The 11,697-nt window shown below is 42.1% G+C and overlaps 1 protein-coding gene across 1 annotated transcript in view; it reads left to right on the top strand.

Annotated features, from left to right (window-relative positions):
• The first annotated feature begins 661 nt into the window (after window positions 1-661).
• The window catches only part of STK33 (serine/threonine kinase 33), a 185,697-nt gene continuing 174,661 nt past the window's right edge, over window positions 662-11,697 (top strand). Inside the window, 1 exon segment of the mRNA XM_047693847.1 lies at window positions 662-904. The gene's annotated coding sequence lies outside the window, so the exon portion shown is untranslated.

Below are 11,697 nucleotides of genomic sequence, written 5' to 3'. Positions count from 1 at the left end.
CTCTGTCAGATAAATAAAATCTTTAAAAAAAAAAAAAAAAAAAAAGAACTTTAGCGTATAGCGGGAGCCCGTACTTGTAGCCACCAATGCAGGGGTCCTGCATTCAGACGGTTCTGCAGAGGTTTGTGGCTGAAACTTATTTCTGGGAATTGTCCTCGGGTCGGTGAGGAGCGCTTCCGCCCTTACCCCTGGCCTCCGCGCAGCCCTGACAGCGGGGTCATCTCCCCATCTTTCTCGGCTAGCTCCGCCTGGGCATAGCCGCTGGGCCTCACCTCGGTACTGGGATGGCCCCGTTAGCAAGCTGTCATTTCGTGTGACATGCGGCCGCTTCTCTGTCCCCGAGCCAGGGTTCCCTGGCCGGTCCCTCAGAGGACCGCTCACAGGGCTCGCAGGCGCCTCCCCTACACCGCCCAGCCCCGCCACCGTGCGGAGGGGCTTCGCCGCAGCCGCCGCTCTCTGTCCCCGCGCAGCCGCGGTCCACTCCCCCGCCGCCGCCCCGCCGGCAGCAAAGTTTCTCCAAGGGCGGAATTCCGCGCTAGGCGACCAACCCCCGCCCCGGCCCTCCAGCTCCCCGCCCCCCCGCCCCAGCGCCGAGTGTGGGCGCCGCTCTGCGGCCGGCCTGCCGGCGGGCCGGGTGAGTGGCCCCCCGCGTCGCCGCGCCGCTAGGTCCCGGCCGTTGCCTTGGCAACGCGCCGGCAAACCGGCCGCAGGGCCTCCCGCTGCGGGCGGGCCCGCCTCCCCTCCCAGTGTCTCCCCGGGCCCAGCCGTTGGGACCCCATTTCTCCCGGGGTCCGGGGTCCGAGGTTTGGGGTGGTCCCAGTCGGCCCCGTTCAGCTCCACCTTCTCACCTCACCCATCCTGGCACCTGACCCTTTTTGGAAGTTTAAAGCGAACTGACTGTAGGGTAAGTGTGATTTGGGAAAAGGAACACGTCCTTACAAGTGTCTCTCTATTTTAACGTCCTAGCGCCTGGCTCCTAGTAGGGCCTCACTACATGGTACTTCTTACAGCACTTGGTCAAGTCCCTTGCACAGAGTGGATGCAATCCGAGGAGCTAGTATGGCCTAAGAGCAGCCCCTTAATGTCTAGGTGGACAGGTAACTTCAGCGCTCTTCTCTCTTTCCTCATCCGGCAATGCAGATGGTCATTTCTGACGAAGGTGTGGGCTTGATGGAGCCTGTGTGTCAAACTGCTTTGTGAACCGTGAATGTAAAGCACTTGAGAGTAGAGAGTCGTAGGGATATCTGCATGCTACGAGTGGTTTCATCCTCGTCCCACAGCACTAGCTGAGACAGACCTTCTTTTTTTGTTTGACCACCAAACAGCTCCAGTATCCGACCGGAAAACAGGGTGGTCGTACATCAGGTGAGGTCTCTGTGAAGGGAAATTAACACCAACGGGTTTTGAGCCTAAACTTCTCCCTTGTTTTATGCACTCCCCCAGGCCCGTGGCTCCAAGTTACAACCGGTATGCAGCTGTTTCACCTTTAAATTTTTAGCCCCCGAGAATCTCTAGATTTTTTTTGTTTGTTTTTGTTTTTGCATTTAACAACATTTATTTAGGGTCTATTACATGCTTGGCACTGAGGTTACAGTTGGCAATGAGGTTACAAAAAAAAGTTGGTCCTTTTAAAAAAAATTTATTTACATTCAATTAATTAACATACAGTGTAAGGGCCTATTTAGCCAGAGTGACTCCATCTTGGTTAAAAGCCATTTTATTGTTTGTGCAGTAAAACTTAAACTGACCCCCCCCACCCACCCACCCGGAAACTTACTTAGAAGCAAGTCTGGGAAGCCAGGAAAATATGGTCAGCCAGTTCCTAATAACAGAGCCCAGAATACAAGGACGAGTCGGGCCAGGTGGAGACATCCAATCAGTAAAAAACACATACTTTTTCCCTAACCACCAAAGAATGTAAACCCTGCCGTCTGGGCGCCAACCTTGAGCACCAATTCTGACCAGAGTAATAGGTTAGGTCAAACAGCTACTATAGGGTAAATTGGAATTCAATTGGCCACCTGCACGTGGCCTAACATGACTATACAATGTTACAATCTCATTGGCTACCTATATGTGGCCAGGTTTTTGCTCTATAAAAATTAGTCTGTAAGGCTGGGAAGGGTCGCTCTCCTCGGAGCGGCCCTGGCCGGTCAGTCTGATTTCTAATGCTTGGCATAGTTTAAAGCTTTGCATAACTTCAACCTTGTTTGCTTCTAATGCTTAGCATAGAATAAAGCTTTAAATAACTTTTACTTATCCCAGTCTCGTTTCGTTTAATAACCGACCTAACATACAGTGAGTATATTATTAGTTTCAGAGGTAGATTTCATTGATTCATAGATCTTATATAATACCCTGTGCTCATGACATCAGGTGCCCTCCTTAATGCCCATCACCCAGTTACCCCATCCCCCACCTCCCCTCTCCTCCAGCAACCCTCAGTTTATTTCCTGTGGTTAAGAGTCTCTTGTGGTTTGTTTCCTTCTCTGATTTCATCTTGTTTTATTTTTTCCTCCATTCTTCTATGCTCCTCTGTTTTGTTTCTTAAATTTCACCTATGTGTGAAATCAAATGATAATTGTCTTTCTCCGATTGACTTATTTTGTGTAGCGTAATAGCTTATATTTCCATCCACATCATTGCAAATGGCAACATTTCATTTTTTTGATAGCTAAATAGTATTCCATTGTGATATATACCACTTCTTTCTTATTCATTCATCTGTGGGTGGACATCTGGGCTCTTTCCATAGTCTGGCTACTGTGGACATCGCTTCTATAAACATTGGGGTGCAAGTGCCCCTACAGATAACTGCATTTGTATCTTTTGGGTAAATACCCAGTAGTGCAATTGCTGGATCATAGGGTAGTTCTAGTTTTAACTTTTTTGAGGAACCTCCATACTGTTTTCCAGAGTGGCTGCACCAGCTTGCATTCCCACCAGCACTGCAGGAGGGTTCCCCTTTCTCTGCATCCTCAACACCTGTCATTTCCTGACTTGTTAATTTTAGCCATTCTGACACATGTGAGGGAGTATCTCATTGTGATTTTGATTTGTTTTTCCCTGATGCTGAGTGATGTTGAGCATTTTTTTCATGTGTCTGTTGGCAATTTGTATGTCTTCTTTCAAGAAATGTCTGTTCACGTCTTTTGCCAATTTCCTGACTGGATTATTCTTTAGGTGTTGAGTTTGATAAGTTCTTTATAGATTTTAGATACTGACCCTTTAACAAATAATCCTAAAACTTGTATGGAACCAGAAAAGACTGAATAGCCAAAGGAAAGTTGAAAAGAAAACTAAAGCTGGTGGCATCACAATTCTGGACTTCAAGCTCTATTACAAGGCTGTGATTATCAAGACAGTATGGTACTGGCACAAAAACAGACCCATAGACCAATGGAACAGAATAGAGAGCCCAGAAATGGACCCTTAACTTAATGGTCAACTAATCTTTGACAAAGCAGGAAAGAATGTCCAGTGGAAAAAAGACAGATGCAGAAGAACGAAACTAGACCACTTTCTTACACCATACACAAAAATAGACTCAAAATGGATGAAAGATTTCTAGTGTTTGTTTCTTTTTAAAAAGATTTTATTTATTTACTTGACAGCACAGGTAGAGGGAGCAGCAGGCCAAGGGAGAGGGAGAAGCAGGCTCCTCTCTGAGCTGGGAGCCCGTTGCAGGCTTCCATCCCATGACCCTGGCATCACGACCTGAGCCGAAGGCAGATGCTTAACCGACTGAACCACCCAGGCATCCTGATCTCTAGTGTTTCTATCTCAGTGAATCACACTATCCTCCATCTAGTTTGCAAGCCAGAAATCTTGGACTCATCCTTCACACCTGCCATTCCCTCTCCTTCCATCTCTAAATCATCATCAAAGCCTATTCATTTTTTCTTCAAAACTATCTTAAATCCATCTACTTATTTCTATCCCTACAACTGTCACCCTAGACCCAGCTACAATTATCTCTTGCCAGGTCTCCTGTAGTAGCCTCCTAACCGGCCCGAAGATATTCCTCCTATCCTGTTAATATGCACTGCAGCCAGAGTCATCTTTTAAAAATTAAAATTTGATTATGCTCTCTTCTCCCCCATTGCCCCCTGCTTAAAATCCATCATGACTTCTCATTGCTCTTAGGATAAAGATACAGTTCCTTAATGTGGCCTACAAATTGTGTGACTGGATACTTCAATGTCCAGACCAAGATACTTTTGAGAGTGAAGGACAGTGTTGCTGTTTACATGGGGACTGTGACTCACCGTTCTGAGGCAAATTGTTAGTTACCCTCCCTATAAGGCCCTGTAGTACCTTCCTCTTCTCCAGCCCCTGGTTCTCTGGGTTCAAATTACATTGGCTCTTTTTCAGTCTTTTGTCATCATTTTGCCTCCTACCAAGGGCATTTGCATGTATTCATCTCCCTGCCAGGAATGCTCTTCCCTCTTCTCTCTAGTCTAGTTAATTCCTGCTCATCCTTCACATCTTAGATCAAAACAGGAAAACTGCCTCTGACCACTCTGGCCAGACCCCCTTAGAACTGACACCAGTTCTCTTCCCTTGTGCTTGTCACAATTGCAATTTTGTCTGTGTACTGGTACATGGTATGTAGTTAATAAATACTTGAATGTTTGAATTCTAGACATTTCCCATGTCATTAGTTTCTGGAAATAGCACTTAGTGGTTAGGGGCTCAGACTGCAGAACTAGGCAGATGGATGCTCAGATTTGAAATTCCGCTCCCCTACATTCCCTTATCTGAAACCCATGGGACTAGTTTTCTTTTAAAGTTCAGAGTGTTTCTGATTATAGAAAGATAACATGGCATATATACTGTATCCCTTCTGAGCAGGGTCTGGGGCAGCACCGTGAAATCAAGCACATTGATTTTTCTTTAGTGAGATGATGTCACTTTAAGTGGGATAAAGGCTCTACAGAGTTTTGCATCGCTTCATGTCAAGTTTTGCCAACAAACGAGTTTGCGACAAATTGATGTGAACACTTTTTGGATTTTAAGATTTTGGATACGGGAATGTGAGTCTGTCCCAGCGTAAGCTTGGGGCAATCACTTACCCTCCCTGTGCCTCAGATTCCTCAACTGTGACATGGAGAGGGTCATAGCACCTACTACCTCATAAATTCCATTTGTGTTGTTATGAAGTAACTGTGTTAATAGAGGTTGACCCTCGAACAATGTGGGGTTTAGGGGTACTGATCCCCCACACAGTAGAAAGTCCATGTACAGCTTTTGACTTCCCTAAACTTAGCTACTAATAGCCTACAGTTGACCAGGAGTCTGACGGTAACATAAGCAATCGATTCATTGATGTATGATATAGTGTATTCTTACAAGAAAGCAATCTGGGGAAAAGAAAATGTTATCAATAGAATCATAAGGAGAGAAAATACATTTACAGTACTCTACCATATTTATTGGAAAAAATCCACATGTAAGTGGACCCGTGCAGTTCACACCTGTGTTGTCCAAAGGTCAACTGTACTTGTTAATTGCTTAGAACAGTGAATGGTCGTTAGTCAATGCTATATAGCAGGGTCAACTCTTTTTTTTTTTAATTAAAAAAAAAAGATTTTATTTATTTATTTGACAGAGAGATAGAGAGCACAAGTAGGCATAGCGGCAGGCAGAGGGAGAGGGAGAAGCAGGCTCTCCGGTGAGCAGGGAGCCTGATATGGGGGGCTCGATCCTGGATACTGGGTTCATGACCTGAGCCGAAAGCAGACACTTAACTGACTGAGCCACCCAGGCACCCCACAGAGTCAACTCTTATTATATCATTTTTATTGTTTTCATCATAAGCCACATTGTGCATGAACCATTATTTATTTACTTATGACAATTATTGTTGGATATTTATATTTCAAGTACAAAAATGAAAAGAAAAAGTCTTTATATCTAAACCTTTTGATGAGATTTTTGATGACTGAAGATCAGTTCCTAAAAATACAATTAGGGTCCAAGTGCAAGATCACTGTGGCTGCTCTTGAAACATATGTCCACTTTCAGAAAGTTTGTCACTCTGCCATCAGATTTGTGACACTTGCATTAGCATTATTATTTTTAAAAAATCTTTGCTAATTACACAGAAAAAATCAGCTCCTTCTTGTTTTAACTCATATCTTTCATTATTGATGTTTTTAAGCATTAAAAAAATGTTGTTGCCTCTCAGATATTTCTTTTCTGTGAATGACCTGCGTAAACTCTATGATGGCTTTTATCTGGGCGTCTCAGGTTTTTTAAATCGGTTGTTTGTTTCACTTCTGTTCCTCCAACACAAACACCCCCACCTGCCCCCCAGCCCAGGCAGGAATCAGTATGCTGGGCTTCGGCTGTAATTCGTTGGATAAGTATCCCTGGAGCCTGGGGCGAGTTGTTACTTGCCTACAAGGTACAGAGCGATGTGGAAAGCTGTGTCTCAGAGGCTAGGTCCCCAGGGAAATTCTGAAATGAGAACCAGGCCGACTGTGTGTTTATCTGACTCTTCTTCATTCTAACAGGACTTGGAAGAAAAAGGGCAGGAGGTAAGAGGCAAATGGCTAAGGCAGAAGAAGGAGGCAGAGTGATTCTGAAAGCCTGCAGGGAGAAGCTGTGACCTCCTTTTCCTAGGGACCACGCAATTTCTTGTGAGGCTGAGGAGGGGAAGGCTGGGGGTACTGTCTTGGCCAGACACTGATTTGTGTGGACTCTTGATAGAGTAAGGATATTAACCCTTGCTTGTCCTATGGGGGCATGCCCCTCCGTAATTGCCATTTCATTTAACTGATGGAGGTTTTTTATTTCTGGAAACTAAAACAATTTTATGTTGTCTACCTATTCATCTTTTCCTTTTCGTTTCATTGCTTGTATGCTTAGAAAGCCCTTTCCATGCGGAGACCAAGGAACTATCTGTATTGTCTTAAAAAATGCTAGTTTGTGATATTAGCATATCAAGGAAGAGTTGATGGAAGTAAGTGAGTTGAGTAGTGTGATTTCCAACCCAAACACGAAAGATGCTGATACAAAGGGAGATACTCATGCCATCTTAATCTGTCCTTGAGAAAGAGACTACACTGCTCCAGGCGAGGCAAGGAAGACTTTTTCTGACGGGGTCCGTCACACAGGGTGAACCTGTAGGATCATATCCTTAGATACTTTTAGAATTGTCCTGAAAAGACAAAATGTGAGCTCTGAAGTTTCTTTCCACTTCTTTTGTTCTGTATATGATCCTATATAGTATTTCCGGTACTCACAGTTGTAGATACTGATCAATGAACTAATTTCTCTGTTTTTAGAAGAGGCTGTAGAAAAAATAAAATGTAATGTAAAACTAATTGCTGACCTTCTTGATGCTGGTAAATTAGTATGTTTTAAGATGTATTTCAGAAAGAATTTTCTTTCCTGCTGAGTTTCGATATGGATTAGTGAGGCAATTGTGTCTTGCTCAGATCTGTCTTAGGGTTCCAGAATGTGAAGAATAGACAAATTATTGTTAAACCCCACTGATATATCTTTCCTTAGTTTATTAACTAAAATAAATCATAAAATAAGAGAAACTCATCATCTCACAAACTCCTGCAGTTTTTCCCACCTGAGGTTCTTGTATTTCAGGAAAGTTTATAGTTGAGGGGCAGTGACTTTTATAATTAATCAGAATACCTTTTCTACTTACAGTGGACTAATTATCTTTGTTAATAGCCTTTGATGTGTCAGTTTGAGTATCAGTGGGAATGTGGTATTACATGACTAAGATAAAGCAAAAAGAAACAGCTTTCTGTTGATGAAGATAAGTTAATTTAGAAATACTGTTACCATTTGCCTTAGTTTTTGATCTAAACTATTTGCTAAACATTACTATTATAAACATTCATTCAAATATGTATTGGGTGTGTGTGATGTTCCAGGCACAGTTCTAGAATATTATACTGTATTTTTAGTTTTACATAGTGTGTGTACAAAGCTTGCTTGTGATTCAATATTCCTAACATGAGCTGTGCTTATTTGGAAAAATGGGTCATTTGGACTCACACATATTCATTTAAGGAATCTAGGAAAAGCCTTAGAGAAAATGTTCATCCAGTCTCTGAGGTGGAGATGCTGGTAATTGAAAGTGCTTCTCTGTTACGTTGTCGTTACCACTGTGGAATGTTCATCTGCAGCAACAGCTTTTGGGGAGAGAATCCGTTTACCACTTACCAAAGACAGTGCATCCAAGGCTCAGGATCTTAGACCTGAATTCTTTCAAGACTGTTTGCTGTTGGCAGATCTAACATAGTGGCTCGTCTATCTGCTTTAGGGAGCTCAGCTTGCTACCAACTGAGATACTGGAAGAGAGCAAATATTTATCATTGGATGTTTTTCATGGAAATCAAATTAATTTTTCCTCCCAACCTTCTTTATGTTGGTGTTCAGTTTATGGCAATAAAATTCAATGGTTTTCATATTTGTTACTATGAAAGTAAACACCAACCTGCAGCAGTGATTTTCAGGTTAACTTAATTGCTTTTCGGTCATATCTCTTTGACAGTACATATGTTATAATGTGTACACTTAGCTCATTTTTATAGTTGTGACTTTTTTATTGAGATATAATTAACATGTTATAAAATTCACCCGTTTTAAATGTGTACAATCAAATGTTTAACATATCACTAGGGTTTGCAGTCATCACCACTGTCTAATTCCAGAACGTTTCATCACCTTAAAAGAGAAATCCCACATCTATTAGTGGTCACCCCCCATTCTCCTCTCCCCTAGCACCTGGGAAACCCTAACCTATTTTCTCTCTCTATGGTTTGCCTGTTGCATATGTGAAATCATACAATATGAGGCCTTTTGCATTTGGCTTCTTTCACTTAACATAGTGGTTTTCAGAATCATTTCTGTTGTAGTATGAGTCAGTACCTCATTCCTTTTTTTTTTTTTTTTTTTTTAATGAGAGAGCACGCATGAGTGAGTGGAGGGAGGGGCAGAGGGAGAGAGAGAATCCCAAGCAGCCTCCATGCTCCATGTAGAGCATGACATGGACCAGATCCCATGACCCTGAGATTATAACCTGAGCCAATATTACGAGTAGAACACTTAAACTCCTGAGCTACCCAGGCACCCTTTCATTCCTTTTTTATGACTGAGTACAGTTCCATCATATAGATATACCACATTTTATTTATACCTTCATCAGTAGATGGCCATTTAGGTTGTTTCCTTTTTTGGCTATCATGAGTAAAGCTGCTGTGAGTTTTTGTATGAACATAGTTTTCATTTCTCCTTAGTATATACCTGAAAGTGAAATTGCTCATCATATAGTAACTCTATGTTTAACTTTTTGAAGAGGACCAAGGTGTTTGCTGAAGTGGTTGCGCCATTTTGCATTCCCACCCACATAAGGGTTCTCAGGTCTCCATATCATCACCAGTGCTTGTTTGTCTGTCTTTTTGACTATAGTCATCCAGGAGGTGTGGAGAAGTACCTCATAGTTTTGATTTGCATTTTCCTCATGACTAATGACATTGAACATCTTTCCATGTGTTTGTTGCCATTTATGTATCATTTGTGGAGAAATATTTATTTAAATCCTTTGCTTATTTTTTATTTAGATCGTTGAGTTCTAAGAGTTTTTATATGTTCTGGATACTAGACCCTTATCAGACAGATGTTTTACAAATATCACATTATGTAGATTGTCTTTTTACTTTCTCGGTAGTGGCCTTTGAGGCACAAAGTTTTTAATTTTATGAAGTCCAGTATATCTATTTTTGATTTGGTTGCTTGACTTTTGATGTCATATCTAAAAAGCTATTGCCTAGCCCAAGGTCACAAAGATTTACCTGTATGTTTTCTTTTAAGAGTTTTGTAGTTTTAGCTCTTACATTTAGGTCTTTCATCCATTTTGAGTTAATTTTTGTATATGTGTGAGGTAGGTGTTCAGATCCATTCTTTTGTGTGTGAATGTCCAGTTGTCCCAACACTGTTTGTTGTACACCTGACAAGTCAACTTGTGAGTCATGTTTTGGGAAACCATTTGGTTGATTCTTTATCTTAATTAGATGCCACCATTCTACACATTGGACATTTGAGGAAAAGGAACATCTGTATTCCTAGCTAGGAACAAGGACTTTAGTTCCACATTTGTAGGTTGTAACTTGGTGAATTGGCTTGTTAGAGTTGGAAGCTTCAGGCCTGCTTCCCTCTCTAATCTACCTTAAGGCCTCTAAGTGAATTAAGTGGGCCTATGTGGTAGCCTCCTTGCCATCTTTTCTCTGAATCATAACCTGAATCCCATCTGACCTTCTGGGGAAAGGAGAAGAGTCAAGGAGAAGTTGCTTCCTCCCTTCTTTAGAAGGACCCTAAAATTTTCCTTCCAACCCCATGGGAGGAACAGAAAATACATGTGAACCTTTCCTCAAGGAAAAGGGGGTGATCCTCAAGGGAAGACTAGAGTTTTTCACTTCTCCGTGCCTCCCTGTGACGGCTCCTTTCTCTGGAATTAGGACCTAATGGAGCCTTGTCTGATTTTGGAACTCCTTTTCCTTAAAATAGAATAAGGAAGATAGCTTTGTGTTCCCCCCAGAGATTCAAGTGGTATTGTGGAAAAAGCTTAGGATTGGGGTCAGGCTCACCTGAGATCAAATTTTGGTTCTACATCTCGAACTAGGGTTTCTTTATCTATAAAATGCGGTTTATAATCCCAGTTTCTCAGGATGATTATGAAAAACAAATAAAATATCATATGTAAAGTACCTAACAAATTTGTAGTCCTAAGTAAATGATAGTCTTCCTTCTTCCTTTTCTAAATATTCTGGGAAATTTGTATAAATCTGTACAAATACAGTTTTTAAAAAAACTCCATAGGATCTTAGAGTTGGACCTTCATATTTATGACTATAACACTTTGTTGAATCTGTCAGAGTTCCTTTTTTGTTTGTTTGTGTTTGATTTATTCAGTGAGTGTCGATCACTTACTGTATTTCAGATAGTGTTTTCTCTGTGTCTGTCAGAAGTCAGTGGAGGAGAGATGACAGACATACAGGACACAGCTTTATGCTTCACTCATCCTCACTTCTTTCATTTGATTCACCACTTAGGAAATGATGAGCCAGACATCACTGTAGATTCTTGGAATGCAGAGATGCTGTCTTTTTTGAGAGCTCATGGTCTCTCATGGAGGGAAGTATACCAAGAAATGATCATATCCTGTGAGAGTTGCTATTAGAGGCGCATGGACAGGGGCTGTGGGAGTGGGAGGAGAGCACACCCCAGTCAGCCTGGGGTTGGGAGTAGGTGGTAAGGGAAGGCTGAGCAAAAGGGGAAAAGAGTCTGAGGCAGGAAGATAGCAGGCCCAACGGCCTGGACATGGGAGAGAGTATTCTTTAAGGCAGCTGACACCCAGGGAAATAATCAGAGACAGGAATTCTATAGGATAGTAGGGCCCAGCTTACAAAAGAGCCTGTTAAGCAGGGCTGAGATTTGAAGTCCATTTTGATGGAGAAAACTGAAGAACAATTGGTAGTTAAGAATTAACATCTATCCTGACTTTGTTCTTATTCTAAGCCTACCTTTAAAAAAATCTTTTCTTTGTCTTTTGTCTTTGGCATTTCCCCCAAGCATCTGCTATTTTAGGCTTTTGCCTTGGTGATTCTCTTCATATAGCATCGGACCACTTTGACATCGTCCTGGGTTATGAGCTTATCGACTTGGGGG

This window comes from Lutra lutra, chromosome 10 (genome assembly GCF_902655055.1).
Source record: "Lutra lutra chromosome 10, mLutLut1.2, whole genome shotgun sequence".
Taxonomy (NCBI): Eukaryota; Metazoa; Chordata; class Mammalia; order Carnivora; family Mustelidae; genus Lutra; species Lutra lutra.
This window is presented reverse-complemented; position numbering and strand designations above follow the sequence as displayed.